We start from the raw sequence: 15,858 nt of genomic DNA, 5'->3' as shown, positions 1-15,858 counted from the left end.
AGAACAGGAGCAAGAGAGACCAGGGGGCGGGGGGGATGCCACATACTTTTAAACTACAAGATTTTTTTCTTTTTTTGAGATGGAGTTTTACTCTATCATCCAGGCTGGAGTGCAGTGGCACAATCTCAACTTACTGCAACCTCTGCCTCCTGCGTTCAAATGATTCTCCTGCCTCAGCCTCCCAAGTAGCTGGGACTACAGGCATGCACCACTACATCTGCCTGGTTTTTGTCTCTTTAGTAGAAACGAGGTTTCATCAAGTTGGCCAGGCTGGTCTCGAACTCCTGACCTCAGGTGATCCTCCCGCCTTGGCCTCCCAAAGTGCTGGGATTACAACCGTGAGACACGGTGCCCGGCCTAAACTACCAGATCTTGTGTGAGCTCAGAGCAAGAGACAGCTCGCTTATCACCAAGGGGATGACCCAAGCCATTCATGAGGGATCCACGACCATTACCAGTCACCTCCCGCCAGGTCCCACCTCCAACATTAGGGACTGCAATTCAATTTGAGATTTGAGCAAGGACAAATCCAAACTATCTCAGGGTTCAAATGGGATAACTGACAGGAGCAAGGAAGTGCAAGGTGCTGAGGTTGCTTATAAGGACGGGAACCAGCCCCACTGGAACTGGTCAAGGTGTTCCATCTGAGGAGACTAGGGTTTAACTGAAACCTGGAGGGGAGGAGGGGGTGTCCAGTAAAAGGAAGAGGGCATTTTATGGATCAGGAATTAAGAGAGAGTTTTACATGTTAAATGAACTTTTAAAAGTCCAGTGTGGGGTGTGTGTGTGTGTGTGTGTGTGAGAGAGAGAGAAAGAGAGAGAGAGAGAGAGAGAGTTATAGCTGTGTGTGCTGTGAGTGGGCAGGTTGTAGGTTTTTGTGTCTGTTATAGGTTGCATATGTGTTTGAGGGTATGTGGGAGGGGCTCTGAGGTGTGTGTGTGTGTGTGTGTTGTGGTTGTGTTCGTGCATTGTGGTTTGTGGGTCGTGTGGTTTATGTGGATTGTAGCTCACATGCATGTAGGTGTATGGCTTCATATTCTGGGTTATGTGGGTGGGTTTTAAGGTGTGAAGAGTTGTTATATATGGAGTGTGGATGTGTGAGAGTGGTGGGTTATGTTTATGTTGCAGGCTGTATGTGTGTATGCTGTAGGTTGTGTATGAGTTTTAGATTATGTGGGAAGAGTTGTGTGTGTGTATGAGCCGTGGGTTGTATGGAGGTGTGTGTTGTTGTTTGTGCTATGGGTTGTATGTATGGAAGTCTGTGGCAGATTGTATGTTGTTAGTAGCACTCATTGGGTATGTATTTTGGGTTATGCGGTGAGGGCTATAGGGTGTGAGGGGTTGTGTGTATTTGTTGTGCATCAGAGTGGGTTATGAAGTTTGCAGGTTATACATATGGGTTGTGGGATGTGGTATGTGTATGTGTGTGTGTGTATATGTGTGTGTGATCAGGCTAAAGGGGTAGGCTGAGACAGGCTCCAGATGACATAGCAGACACTGTTGGTTCCCCTTCTTCAATGAAAGACACCTGACTTTCAAATGCCAGAACCTGCCCTGCTTTGCCTGGGGGCTTTTTTGGGGTCTGGGTCCCACCTTGTCCCCACTCTCAGCAGGGCCAGCCAATTCACACTCCCTACCCCCAGAATCCTTCAATCAGTGATTAAGCAGGGGTGGGTGGATAAATACCCCAGCTCCCTCACCCCTCAGGGGAGATAATGCTGACATGTGTGTTCTGTGCCACTCTTCAGCCTTGCCTGACAGGATTTAGCTCCAGGTGCACACAGTGGTCCTTGCTTGATAGCGACCCTTTATTGGTTCTTTTCCTTCCCTGTTTCACTTTCTCACCCCTATCTGGGTGTTTCCTGAGCCCTTCCTCAAAGACCTGGTCTCACATCCATTACCTCGTTGATCTACTTCTGGGCCAACCCAAGCTGAGACAGCCTTGTAAGCCATCCTGGACTTCACCCTGAGGGCAGTGGGCAGCCATGAAGGTTAATGACAGGGAGTTCCCATAATCCATTATGCTTTGAAAAATTAAATGGATAAAATACAAGGTTCCAGCAACTTTCTATCTTCTACAATCCATGCCTTGGAGAAGGATGCCTATGTTATTCATGCACAAAAACCCCCCAGTCAAGGAAGGGCATTTGCTCACCTCCCAGGCCAAGGTGGTCTCACCCTCCAGTGGGTCCCTGAGGTTCCAGAGCATTCAGGTGACTCATTTGAGGCCACAAAGCTAAAGCGCCGCCAAGCCCAGAGTACAGTCCCAGCCACCTGCATCTCAGCCCCATTCTCACTGGGATGTTTCTGCAGTAAAACCTTCAAAGGCATTTTATCCAAACCACTCAAAATCAGGACGCTGAGCCAATTCAAAACCTGTCTGTCACAACTGCTGTTTTGAGAGGACATAGTCACTTTCACTTAGCCTCCAGTGGGAAAACAGGGACCAACGCCACGTCCTGCCCTGGGACAGGAGCCAGGGGCCTGTTTCTTTTGCAAGTCAGGCAGCTGCTTGTGGACCTGCTTGAAAGGAGGGGATCTGGGCAGTTGTGGTCGTCTGGTCCTGCCTGACACAGCTCTCCTGGGGAGCACCGTCCCTGTCATGCAGTGAAGCCTGCTGAAACCATCAGTCTGTAAGCATGATAGACAGTGCATCCAAGCTGGCTGGGGCTCCTTTGATATTTTTCTGTATCAGGCTCATCCTTCAGTGTGGATGAGACAGGACAGAGCTGGAGCCTTGGCAGGGCTGGGAAGAGGATATCAGAACAGCGTGTGCACATGTGGAAAGAAAAGGAAATTGAGTAGGAGATGAGGGGCCCCTGGTCTGATGAGATGGACAGGAACACCCCCCTCCATGCTGTGGGGGCCGTCTGTCCCGCCAAGACACCTGCTTCCTGGAGATCCCAGGAGGGCAGCCATTGCCAGAAAAACAAAGTGTGGTGCAACCCTAGATGTTCTTCCTGTATATGCATTCTTAAACAAATCATTTACCCTCTCTGTGCCTCAGTTTCCTCCTTTATAAAATAGGGCTAATAATATCTATTTCAAAGTATGGCTGGGAGACTTAACTGGGACAGTGTATAAACACCCCCAGGGAGGTACCTAACACATCCTGTTAGATATGCCTTACTTTCCCCATCATAACTAACATTTGGAGAGTTGCCAGTTACTCACTACATACCAGGCACTGTCGAAAGGACACGATAAACATCTTTGCTGTTCAACCACCCTGGGAAGCAGATCCTAGAGATTAGGAAACTGAGAGGGGTTCCATAACATTCACGAGACCTAGCACTCGCAGAGGGTGGCTAAAGTTACAACCCAGGCAGAGCTGACTCCAGAGCCCGACTTCTGAGCCCTTCCAATTTCTCCCCTATTTACGAGGGAAACAGAAAGCCCACCTCTCCCAGGAAGAGCACTTCTGTGTCATCAGGCAAGGGTCATGTTCATTGCCCATGTGTGACATATTTTAAAGACATAAAGCTATAGTGTCCTGGGCAGTGTAAGTAATAGCTCTGTCTTGAAACTCCCATAAATCAAAATCATGACGCGGTACAGCAGTGGTTCTCAAAGTGTGGTCCATGGACCTCAGCATCAACAGTACCTGGGAAGGTGTGAGAAATGCCAACCCTGCGTCCCCGCCCAGGCCTACTAAGTCAGAAACTCTGGGAAGGGAATCCAGCGATCTGTGTCTCACCAAGCCTTCCTGGTGACACTGACGGACACTATAGTTTGAGCACCACTGCCATAGTAGGATACACATTTTCACTCTCCAGCAACTACAGGTCATGAAGGAAATTATAAATAAATAAATAATAGATTTTTACTGTTTTGTTTCCAGGTGGGATTGGCAGGAAGTAGAGCAATGACCATGTTCATTGAGGGTTAACAAGTTCATTCATTCATTCATTTATTCATTCATTCATGCATTCACTGATGTTTATTTCTTGGGCACTAAATGCCAGGCATTACCCTGGGAATAATAAAATGTAGTTAAAAAGACACAGATGTCTCAAGCCTGTAATCCCAGCACTTTGGGAGGCCGAGGCGGGTGGATCACGAGATCAAGAGATCGAGACCATCCTGGTCAACACGGTGAAACCCCGTCTCTACTAAAAATACAAAAAATGAGCTGGGCAAGGTGGCGCGTGCCTGTAATCCCAGCTACTCAGGAGGCTGAGGCAGGAGAATTGCCTGAACCCAGGAGGCGGAGGTTGCGGTGAGGCGAGATCGCGCCATTGCACTCCAGCCTGGGTAACAAGAGCGAAACTCCATCTCAAAACAAACAAACAAAAAAAAGACACAGATGTGTGTGGTTCCTACTTTTATAATCTAACAGTCCAGTGAGGGGCAGGGGCAGTCATATAACAAAAATGACACAATTATTAAATTGTGTTGGTAGAAAGGACTATGAATGGGAAAAGGCATGAATCTGGAAAGCAGAATGGGAGTCCCTGGTCTAATCTTGGAAAATCTCTCAGAGGAGATGACACTGGAGTGAAGACACTGGCCAGTGAAGCCAGCTGGGGATCTTGGAGAGGCAATGACCTTGATGGGGAGAGGAAGCGAGCTCTCTAGCAGAGGAAGCAGCCTGCACAAAGGCTCCCAGAACAGCACGGCAGGCTGCCCTGGGGCAGGAAGGGGCTCTGCGGGTGATCTCAGGTGCGCCCCCAGTTTCCACAAGAATCCCTCCACTTCTGGTTCCCTTACCCTATAATGGACAAAGTCAGAACCTCCACCCACAGGGTGATTTCAGCCGCTCACAGAGGACACTTTTCCCACCTTAAGGCCCCAGACAGAAGTTCAGCTTCCTTGCTGTACCTTTTTTTTTTTTTTTTTTTTTTGAAATGGAGTCTCACTCTGTCACCCAGGCTGGAGTGCAGTGATGTGATCTTGGATCACTGCAACCTCCGCCTCCCCGGTTCAAGCAATTCTCTGCCTCAGCTTCTGGAGTAGCTGGGATTACAGGCACCCGCCACCACGTCCAGATAATTTTTTTGTATTTTTAGTAGAGACGGAGTTTCACTACATTGGCCAGGCTGGTCGTGAACTCCTGACCTCGTGATCCACCCGCCTTGGACTCCCAAAGTGCTGGGATCACAGGTGTGAGCCACTGTGCCCGCCCCACTGGCTGCACTCTTAAGCCAGCAGGTGGAGAGTTCCCTGGTGGGTAGTTCTGCGTGAAGTCAGGAGCTACACACACACACACACACACACACACACACACACACACACACGGAACATGCCTGGGACTGCTGAGCTGCAGCTCCTGTTCATCACTGTAGCTTTTCATTTCCTCTTTCTTTCTGCTGCTTGAAGCTCTCCCTTCTTTTTTCTGAGCTCAGCTACACTTCTCTTACTTGTTATATTTTACCCAGCACTTCTTTGTAATTAAAGAGAAGCAGTGAGAATTAATTTGCAACATCAGCTGGCTTCACTGGGTTGACTTTTTTAAATCCCCCACCCCAAACCAAATCAGGTATCATTGTAATGCACTTCCAGAGTATCTTGTGCCTCCCATCAAAACCTGCACCACACAGGATTGTAAGCTGTGATTTAAGCATCTCCTAACCTCACCCCCGTTTCCCACCCCTCTGAGCTGCAAATTCCACACAGGTATGAACTTTGTGGCTTTTGCTCATCCATATCCCCAGAACCTAACCCAGTGCATGGCACATAATAGGTGCTCAATAAATATTTTTGAATGGATGATGAATGAGTTCTTTGTTAAGCTTCATGCAATTCTGCGAGGTAGACTGCCGCCTTGCTCCCCTTTTGAAGTTGAGAAAACCCAGGCTTGGTGTTTTTGGTAACTCTCTGAAGCTCAAACGTCAAGTTTCAGATCTTAGATTCAAAATCCAGGCTGCTACAACCCAAAAATTACTCTCTTCTCCATCCATCACACTGTCTCTTCAACAGCCCTTAAACTCCAGAAGGGCTAGGTGTGTAGGTGGGTGCAACTGGACAGAAAATAGGACTGCTGCTTTCTGCCCTGAGTCGAGACAGTGTTTGTATGATTGGAAACGAAGGGTGGGAGCCTTGGGGCATGAAAGGGAAATTGGGTTGCTGACAGAATGGGGTGAATACAGACATCCCTGTACAGTGGCAACAGAGAGGACACGCTCTCATCCCAGTAAAGTTTAATCCCTCATAAAAATAGCACCATAGTTAGCAGCATGCCTCCCTCCTGTAATGCAAATAGCAGCAGGATTTTCCAGATGAAAAGCCAGCTTAGACTGGTATACACATGCCCTCAGGGCTGATCCCTGAACACAGAGCTCTGGAGCATGCAAACAGGGCCTCTTAGGGACCAAACTGTCACCAGGAAAATCACAAGAAGAGAGGCCAGCCATTCTCTGTGACTCTCGGTCCAGGAGCTCCAACTTAACTGTGTAAGGCATTCAGGATTCCGAAACCTTGGCAAATTTGAAGTGATGATTATCACCTCATCAACATAACAGTTGAGTGAAGAAAAAAGCAGGGTATAAATTGCATTTCACCATGATTTCCATCTCGGTTAAAAGCAAAATAAAAATAGGTGCAACATAAAAAAGCCCCAGAATTAATGGGAATACGTGAAGAGTTTCAGGAGTGGGACTCGGAGTGGTTTTTTTTCTCTTTCATTTTCTATATTGCCCTAATTTTCATTAATGAAACTGCCTCTCATAAATAAAACAAAATTCCATTTTAAAGGAATATAATGATGTGCAGTACATGCTTGTTATATGGCTAGTTCATTCTATTTTACATAACCCGGGGTAGTGCATATTATTAGCCTCATTTTACAGGCGAAGACATTAGTTTCAAACAGACTGAGTAGCTTGACCAAGCTGTAGCTCCTAAGTACAAAGCCAAGGTTTAAAAATAAATTTTGACCTACTCCAAAGCAGTGCTTTTCAACTTTGCATATTAGAATCATGAGACGCTTTTTAAAATCCCGATGACCAAGCTATGCCCCAGACCAGTTAAATTTGAATCCTTGAGTGTAGGACTCAGGTATCAGTATTTCTTAAATGTTCTCAGCAATTGCAAGGTGTAGCCAAGATTGAGAACTAATGCTCACAAGCCTATGTGCTCAAACACAGCACTATATTGCTTCTCCATATACAGAAATCTATTCTTTGTCATTTGTTGGGAATATAGATAATTATTTTTGAAAACTTTTAATACCATCAGATATTGCCTAAGAACTCTGTCGATTTCAAAGTCTTGTCCACATGCCCAGATCAATTCATGGACAGAGAGTAGCCACCCTACAGAAGAAATGTTCCCCAATCTGAGCAAGAAAAAAAACAATGCTAAGAATAGATTTCTGAAGGCTGAACCCATTCAAAAAGGCTTCCTGAGAAATCTGAAACCTGAACAGACCAATAACAAGTAACAAGTTCAAAGTCATAATAAAAAGTCTCCCACAAAGAAAAGCCTGGTCCAATGGCTTCACTGCTTAATTCTACTAAACATTTAAAGAGCTAACACCAGTCCTGATTCCAAAAACACAAAAAGATGCATCAAAAAAGAAAACTACAGGCGAATATCTCTGATGAATATTGTTGCAAAAATCCTCAACAAACTGCTATCAAACTAAATTAAACAATACCTTAGAAAGACCACGCATCATGACCAAGTGGGATTGATCCCAGGGATACAAGGATGGTTCAACAAACGCAAATCAATCAATGTGATACCTCATATCAACAGAATGAAGGATAAAAACCATATGATCACATCAATTGATGCTGAAAAAGCATTTGATAAAACTCAACATCCCTTTACAATTAAAAACCCTCAAAAAACTGAGTATAGAAGAAATATAGTTCAACATAATAAAAGCCATATATGACATACCCACAGCTAGTAACACACTGAATATGGGAAAACTGAAAGCCTTTCCTATAAGATCTTGAAGAGGACAAACACGCCTACTTTCACCACTATTATTTAACATAGTACTAGAAGTCATAGCTAGAGCAATGAGACAAGGGAAGGATATAAAGAACATTCAAAGTAGAAAGAAAGAAGTCAAATTACCCTTGTTTGCAGAGGATATGATCTTATATTTGGAAGAAAATTCAAGACTCTATAAAAAAAAATATCAGAACTGATAAATTTAGTAACATCTCAGGATACAAAATCAACAAACAAAAATCAGTAGCATTTCTATAGGCCAATAGAGAACAATATAAAAAATAAATTTTAAAAAGTCATCCCATTTACAATAGCCACACATAAAATTAAATATCAGGAACTGACTTAACCAAAGACGTGAAAGATATCTATAATAAAAACCATAAGACACTGATCAAAGAAATTGCAGAGTACACCAAAAAATGAAAACTTATTTTATGTTTTCATTGTTCATGGATTAGGAGAATTAACGTTGTTAACATATCCATTCTACCCAAAGCAATCTACAGATTCAGTGCAATCCCTATCAGAATATCAATGATATTCTTCACACACACACAAAAGTTATTCTAAAATTTATATGGAAACATAAAAGACCCAGAATAGCCAAAGTTAACTCAAGCCAGAAAAAAAAACAAAAAACAAAAAACTGGGGAAACCCCATTATCTGATTTCAGATTTTACTACAGAGCTACAATAACCAAAACAGTATGGCACTGGTATAAAAAGATACATAGACTAATGGAACAGAATAGAGAACTCAAAAACAAATCCATACACCTACAGTGGACTGACTTTTTTTTTTTTTTTTTTTTTTTGAGACGGAGTCTCACCCTTGCCACCCAGGCCAGAGTACATCTCAGCTCACTGTAACCTCTGCCTCCTGGGTTCAAGTGGTTCTCCTGCCTTGGCCTCCTGAGTAGCTGGGAATACAGGCGTGTACCACCATGCCTGGCTAATTTTTTTTATTTTTAGTAGAGACAGAGTTTCATCATGTTGGCCAGGATGGTCTCAATCTCCTGACCTTGTGATCACCCTGTCTTGGCTTCCCAAAGTGCTGGGATTACCGGCGTGAGCCATCACGCCTGGCCACGAACATATTTTTTACAAAGGCGCCAATAATATACACTGGTTAAAAGATAATCCCTTCAATAAATGGTGCTGGGAAACTGGATATCCATATGCAGGGGGTGTGTAGATAGATTTCTATTCTTGCCACACAAAAAAAATCAAGTCAAAATTGATTAAAGATTTAAATCTAAGACCTCAAACTATGAAACTACTACAAGAAAACATTGGGGAAAATCTTCAGGACATCTGGGAAAAAATTTATTTAGCAATACCCCACAAGCACAGGCAACCAAACCAAAAACAGTCAAATGGAACCACATCAAGTCAAAAAGCTTCTACACAGCAAAAGATACAATCAACAAAGTGAGAGACAACACAGAGAATGGGAAAAGATATTTACAAACTACCCGTCTGACAAGGGACTAATAACTAGAATAAATAAGGAGCTCAAACAACTCTATAGAAAAAAAAATCTTGTAATCTGATCCAAAAAAGTGGGCAAAAGATTTAAATAGTCATTTCTCGAAAGAAGACCTGCAAATGGCAGGCAGGCATAGGAAAACGTGCTCAATATCATTGATCATCAGAGAAATGAAAATCAAAATTGCAATGAGATATTATCTTATCACAGTCAAAATGGCTTATATCTACAAGACAGGCCATAACAAATGCTGGTGAGGATGTGGAGAAAAGAGAACCATAGTACACTTTTGGTGGAAATGTAAATTTATACAAGCACAATGGAGAACAGTTTGGAAATCGCTCAAAAAACTAAAAATTGAGCTACCATATGACCCAGCAATCCCACTGCTGGGTATATACCCCAAAGAAAGGAAATCCATATATCAAAGAGATATCTGCACTCCTGTTTGTTGCAGCGTTGCTTCCAATAGCTAAGATTTGGAAGCAACCGAAGGATCTATCAACACATGAATGGGTATAGGAAATGTGGTACAAATACACAATGGATACTATGCAGCCATAAAAAAGAATGAGATTCAGTCATTTGCAACAACATGGATGGAACTGAAGATCATTATGTTAAGTGAAATAAGCCAGGTACAGAAAGACAAACATCACATGTTCTCACTTATTCGTGGGATCTAAAAATTAAAACAATTGAACATGGACATAGAGAGTAGAAGCATAGTTACCAGAGGCTGGAAAGGGTATTGGGGGTCCAGGGGGAAGTGGCGATGGTTAATGGGTACAAAAAGAAATAACTAGAAAGAATGAATAAGACTTACTATTTGATGGCACAGTACGTTGACTATAGTCAATAATAACTTAATTGTACATTACAAAATAACTTAGAGTATAATTGGATTGCTTATAACTCATAGGATAAGTACTTGAGAGGATACATACCCCATTCTCCATGACGTGCTCATTTCACACTGCATGCCTGTATGAAAACATCTCATGTACCCCATAAATACATATATATACCTACTATGTGCCCAAAATAATTAAAAATTTAAAAATTTTAAGAAAATAGAAAGGTTTTCTGGTTGACCAGTTCCTGCAAAGAAAGGAAGGACTTAAGTAAGAAAGACAGTAAGTGACTGCAGAGATGTTTCAATAAGCCAATTCCAGAGTGAATTCAAGTCAACTGCACCCACTGGTGATATGGTACCAGGGTACCAGGCTGCAGGAGAGGATGAGCTGCTTATTTACACAACTCAACAAGAAGGCGCCAAAAAGGAAACTGAGACCCCTGGAGGACCAGAGGAACAGATGTGAGACAGTGAAGAGGTTGAAGCTAATGCATACGTGGACCAAAACAGAGATCACAGCACTAGGTGAGGGAAGAACAAAGACTGAGCTAGCTCACGGTTACGACTCCCAGTATTAAGGACAACCAAAAGTATTTGTAGAGCCCTCCCTATACACAAGTAATTTATATTGTTCCTCTTTCCTTCTTACTGTGGGCAAGATATACCTCCTAGCCCTATTAATCTGAGGTTTGCTCATGTGACTTGCCTTGGCCAGTGGGATAAAAGCAAATGTTGTTGTGAACGAAAGTTTGACATGTGCTTGTTTGCTTGGGTTGCCGCCTTGAGCTTCTTCCTTTTCCTCTATAAAGAATAAGTGTGTTGGTTCCAGGTCTTTGCTATTGCAAACAGTGCCACAATAAACATACGTGTGCATGTGTCTTTATACTAGAAGGATTTATAATCCTTTGGGTAAATACCCAGTAATGGATCGCTGGGTCAAATGGAATTTCTATTTCTAGGTCCTTGAGGAATCGCCACACTGTCTTCCACAATGGTTGAACTAATTTACACTCCCACCAACAGAGTAAAAGTGTTCCTATTTCTCCACATCTTCTCCAGCATCTGTTGTCTCCAGATTTTTTAATGATTGCCATTCTAACTGGCATGAGATGGTATCTCAATGTGGTTTTGATTTCCATTTCTCTAATGACCAGTGATGATGAGCATTTTTTCATATGTTTGTTGGCTGCATAAATGTCTTCTTTCGAAAAGTGTCTGTTAATATCCTTCTCCTACATTTGGGTGGGGTTTTTTTCCCTGTAAATCTGCTGTAGTCCTTTGTAGATTCTGGATATTAGCCCTTTGTCAGATGGGTAGCTTGCAAAAATTTTTTCCCATTCTGTTGGTGGCCGGTTCACTCTAATGATTCTTTTAGTGTGCAGAAGCTCTGGAGTTTAATTAGATCCCATTTGTCTATTTTTGCGTTTGTCGCCATTGCTTTTGGTATTTTAGTCATGAAGTCCTTGCCTATGCCTATGTCCTGAATGGTATTGCCTAGGTTTTCTTCTAGGGTTTTTATGGTGTTAGGTCTTATGTTTAAATCTTTAATCCATCTGGAGTGAATTTTAGTGTAAGATGTCAGGAAGTGGTCCAGTTTCAGCTTTCTGCACATGGCTAGCCAGTTTTACCAACACCATTTATTAAACAGGGAATCCTTCCCCATTGCTTGCTTTTGCCACATGACCATCAATAACATACTGGATAAAGAAAATGTGGCACATATACACCATGGAATACTATGCAGCTATAAAAAGGATGAGTTCATGTCCTTTGTAGGGACATGGATGAATCTGGAAACCATCCTTCTCAGCACACTGACACAAGAACAGAAAACCACACACTGCATGTTCTCATTCATAGGTGGGTGCTGAACACTGAGAACACATGGACACAGAGAGGGAAACATCACACACTGGAAGGGATAGGGGAGGGATAGTGGGGGTGGGGAAGTTGGGGAGGGATAACATTGGGAGAAATGCCTGATGTAGATGACAGGGGTTTGGAAGCAGCAAAGCACCATGGCATGTGTGTACCTATGCAGCAATCCTGCAAGATCTGCACATTTTATACTCTAGAACTTAAAGTATAAAAAAAAGAAAAAAAAAAAAAAGAATAAGTGTGGCCAGCATGGTGGCTCATGCCTGTAATCCCAGCACTCTGGGAGGCCAAGGCAGGAGGATCATGAGGTCAAAAGATCAAGACCATCCTGGCCTACATGTTGAAACCCTGCCTATACTAAAACTACAAAAATCAGCTGGGCACAGTGGCATGCACCTGTAGTCCCAGCTACTTCAGAGGCTGAGACAGAAGAATCACTTGAACCCAGGAGGCAGAGGCTGGAGTAAACCAAGATCACTACTGAAATCCAGACTGGCAACAGAGCAAGACTCTGTCTCAAAAAAAAAAAAAAAAATAGTGTTGGGTAGTTGGGTAGTGGTTGACCCAAGAAGCGTGAGAGATATGTCCTTCACCAATCCACAGGGGAGAAGCAAGGCCAGCATAGGTCAGCCATACTATAGCCAACCTGAGAATACGTGCACAGGAAACAGTTATTGTGGTATGCCACTGAAATTCTGAGGATGTTTGTTACATGGTGTTTTTGCAGTAAGAACTGACGGAGACATGTGATTCTCTCCTTGCATCCACACCACAATCCAGGTAGGTAAGCATTGTCACTGTTTACATTTTATACAGGAGGAAACAGTCTTGGGGAGGTTAAACAACTTGCCCAGGAGTGGTGAGTGGCACAGCTGGGTTTTTAACTCAGATCTTCCTTTAAAGCCCGTGTTTAAAACCACTGTCCTATGCCATCTCCCTGAAACTTTATTATCAAGAGGGTTGAGGACTGCACCAGCAGGGACACTTTTCCAGGGCTTTTATCAGATATGGAGTCATAATGAGAGCAGGTGGAATTTAAGCGCCAGAGAATAGAGGACAAAAAGTGGTCACAGTGACATTGCTCTGAAAACTTCCCTCTCTACCAAATGACACAGGAATATTGGGGTTATGTTTCAAATGGACAAGATTTAAAGGGACTGGCATCTCCAAAGCTCTTAGAAGCCATTTAGTCTTAATGGACGCATAGCACCTCTGGAGAAAATGATGCTATGAGGTCTCAGCAAAAATAAGCATCCTCTAATACAGGGTTTCTCAGCCTTCTCTCTATTGATATTTGGAGTTGAATAATTCTGTGTTTTGTCAGTATGTCCCTGTGCACTATAGGACGTTTAAGAGTATCCCTGGCTGGGCGCGGTGGCTCACTCCTGTAATCCCAGACTTTGGGAGGCCGAGGTGGGTGGACCATGAGGTCAGGAGATGGAGACCATCCTGACCAACATGGTGAAACCCTGTCTCTACTAAAAACACAAAAATTAACTGCGCGTGGCTGTAATGTGCCTGTAATCCCAGCTACTTGGGAGGCTAAGACAGGAGAATTGCTTGAACTCAGGAGGTGGAGGTTGCAGTGAGCCGAGATCGTGCCACTGCACTCCAGCCTGGTGACAGAGCTAGACTCCGTCTCAAAAACAAAGATTATCCCTGACCTCTTCCCATCAGATTCCAGTTGTATCCCCTAGATGTAATAACCAAAAATGTGTCCAGACAATGCCAAGTGTCCCCTTGGGAGGGGGGTGAAAACTGTCCCCAGTTGAGAACTACAGCTTTAATATATAAAGCATATTTTGTAATTAAGAAAACGTCACTTAGAGTATCATGCAATGTCTTGACTCCTAAGCCTGGCTACACATTAGAATGGCTAGAAGGGTTTTGGGAACTGTAAATCCCCAGACCTTGATTGGACTCACTGAATCAGAATCTCTGGAGGAAAGGTCTGGAACCCTGTGTTTTGAATAAGCTTCAAGGTGATTGTCTTTTAGCCAGTCCAGCCTGAGACCAGGGACCATTATTTGCAAGCCACAGCATAGTCATTATAATTATGGTCACTGGAGCCAGACTGGCCCAGGACTCAAGGCCAGCTCAAGTATTTACTAACGTCGTGAAAAAAATGTCATGTTTCCCAGCTGCACGGCACTTCTTCGACAATAGCTTTCCTATGTCAGGGGCACTTCCTGCTGACGAGTCCTGCCTCCCCAAAAGGGCAGCCCCAAAACTTGCTACTCTAATTCTCTGAGAACCATGTGTGCTCATGTGAAATATCAATTCAGAAGCCCAACACATGTAAGGAAGATGACACTGTGCAGTGCCCATGTGTCTGGTGACAATGGAGACAGGTGGCTCTCAGGCATCAGAACTGCGTTTAGAGTCAGTAAAAAAAAAGCTTGGTGCCTATGCCCAGAGGTGGCAAGAGTGGAATCTGCAAAGACCAGCCCTGCAGTGGGGTTTCCAGCAAAGCCAACCTTCAGCCCTTTGGGAGAGTCTGTGCACTCCCTTGCAGCATTGAATAAATTTCTTTCTGTTTAAACTAGCTTGAGTGTGTTCTGTTGCCTGCAACCAAGAAGAGCTGACTTCATCCTTGAGCCTTTTTTCCTCATCTGAAAAATGTGATGCAATATTAGGAATATTATACATAGCTTGGAGAGTGACAATGGACTGCCCAGTTTCAAATTCCGCGTCTGTCATTATACTGTTGCTCAAGGCAAATTACATCAGCTTTCTAAGGTTCAGTTTCCACAAAGTAAAATGAAGATAGCACAAACTTTATTAAGTATCTTGAGGATCAAAATGGAGAGTTGAAATAATGCTTTGCATGTTTCAAGCCCTTGAATATCAGGTATTGTTATTGTTGGAGAAGTATTGAAGGCTTTTTATCACTAAAAGCCTTCACTCCAGGGAATGCAATCTCCTTCATGATTTTTAGAAGTCAAGCCATTCCCTGACCACTATGCTTTTGCCCTTGCAGGTCTCTTGCCTGAAATTTCCTCCTCCCTTTTTACTTCTACCTACCTTATTTTTCAAAACCTAGCTCACCTCTCTCTTTCAAAAAAATTCACGCTACCATCTCCCCTCTGTGAATCTGTGCAGCATCTGGCAATCCCATAGTTCGCCACAGATTAGGACTTAATTATGTTTTGCTACATTTCACCCGTATTTCATCCTGGGTATGTCCTGTCTCCATGGCTAGACTGCAGACTTCTGGAGGGCAGATTCCTTGCTTCTTATCCCTTGGGTACCCACACTGTGCTGGGCACTTAGGAAGAAAGAAAAGAAAAGCGTGTCATATTGAACTGAACCATTGAACGGATACCAAATCAGTATCTCAAGTCACAAGAGCAGGGGCAGGTCAGCAATGAAGCCAGGAGTGGGTCTCCCTGGACCCCTGATTTCTATGCGGCAGAATGACTACTTGGCTATTTGGAAATCTGCACACAGATGACATTCTAGAAAATGACGCTGCCTGCCTTTTCACCACAGAGACCAATTAAGTGCTGTACATTTTAAAAGGCAGACTGAGAAATGCCTGTGAGAACAATTAAGAGTACAAAACACGGTAAATGAAACTGGAAGTTATCAAAAGTAACTGAAGTAAGTTGAGAGAAATGGCAAGTAACCACCACATGGGAGGCTACAGAGCCCAGTGGAACAAAGGCCAATGGTCACCAGCCCCTGTCCCTACCCAGCCTCTCGCCAACGTGCGTGCGGTACAGCT

The 15,858-nt window shown here is 43.6% G+C and overlaps 1 long non-coding RNA gene across 1 annotated transcript; it reads right to left on the bottom strand.

The window, feature by feature from the left end:
- Positions 1-232: 232 nt before the first annotated feature.
- LOC116526741 lies at positions 233-15,655 on the bottom strand. The gene is made up of 3 exons (XR_004258249.1): positions 15,644-15,655; positions 6,658-6,662; positions 233-362 (listed from the first exon to the last, which is right to left on the bottom strand). It is a non-coding gene; the product is annotated as an uncharacterized LOC116526741 (long non-coding RNA).
- Between the last annotated feature and the right edge of the window lie 203 nt (positions 15,656-15,858).

Source organism: Sapajus apella, unplaced genomic scaffold (assembly GCF_009761245.1).
Source record: "Sapajus apella isolate SASKATOON/1434 unplaced genomic scaffold, GSC_monkey_1.0 scaffold51, whole genome shotgun sequence".
NCBI classification, from domain to species: domain Eukaryota; kingdom Metazoa; phylum Chordata; class Mammalia; order Primates; family Cebidae; genus Sapajus; species Sapajus apella.
Note: the sequence above shows the minus strand (reverse complement) of the source record. Positions and strands in the feature narration are given on the sequence as shown.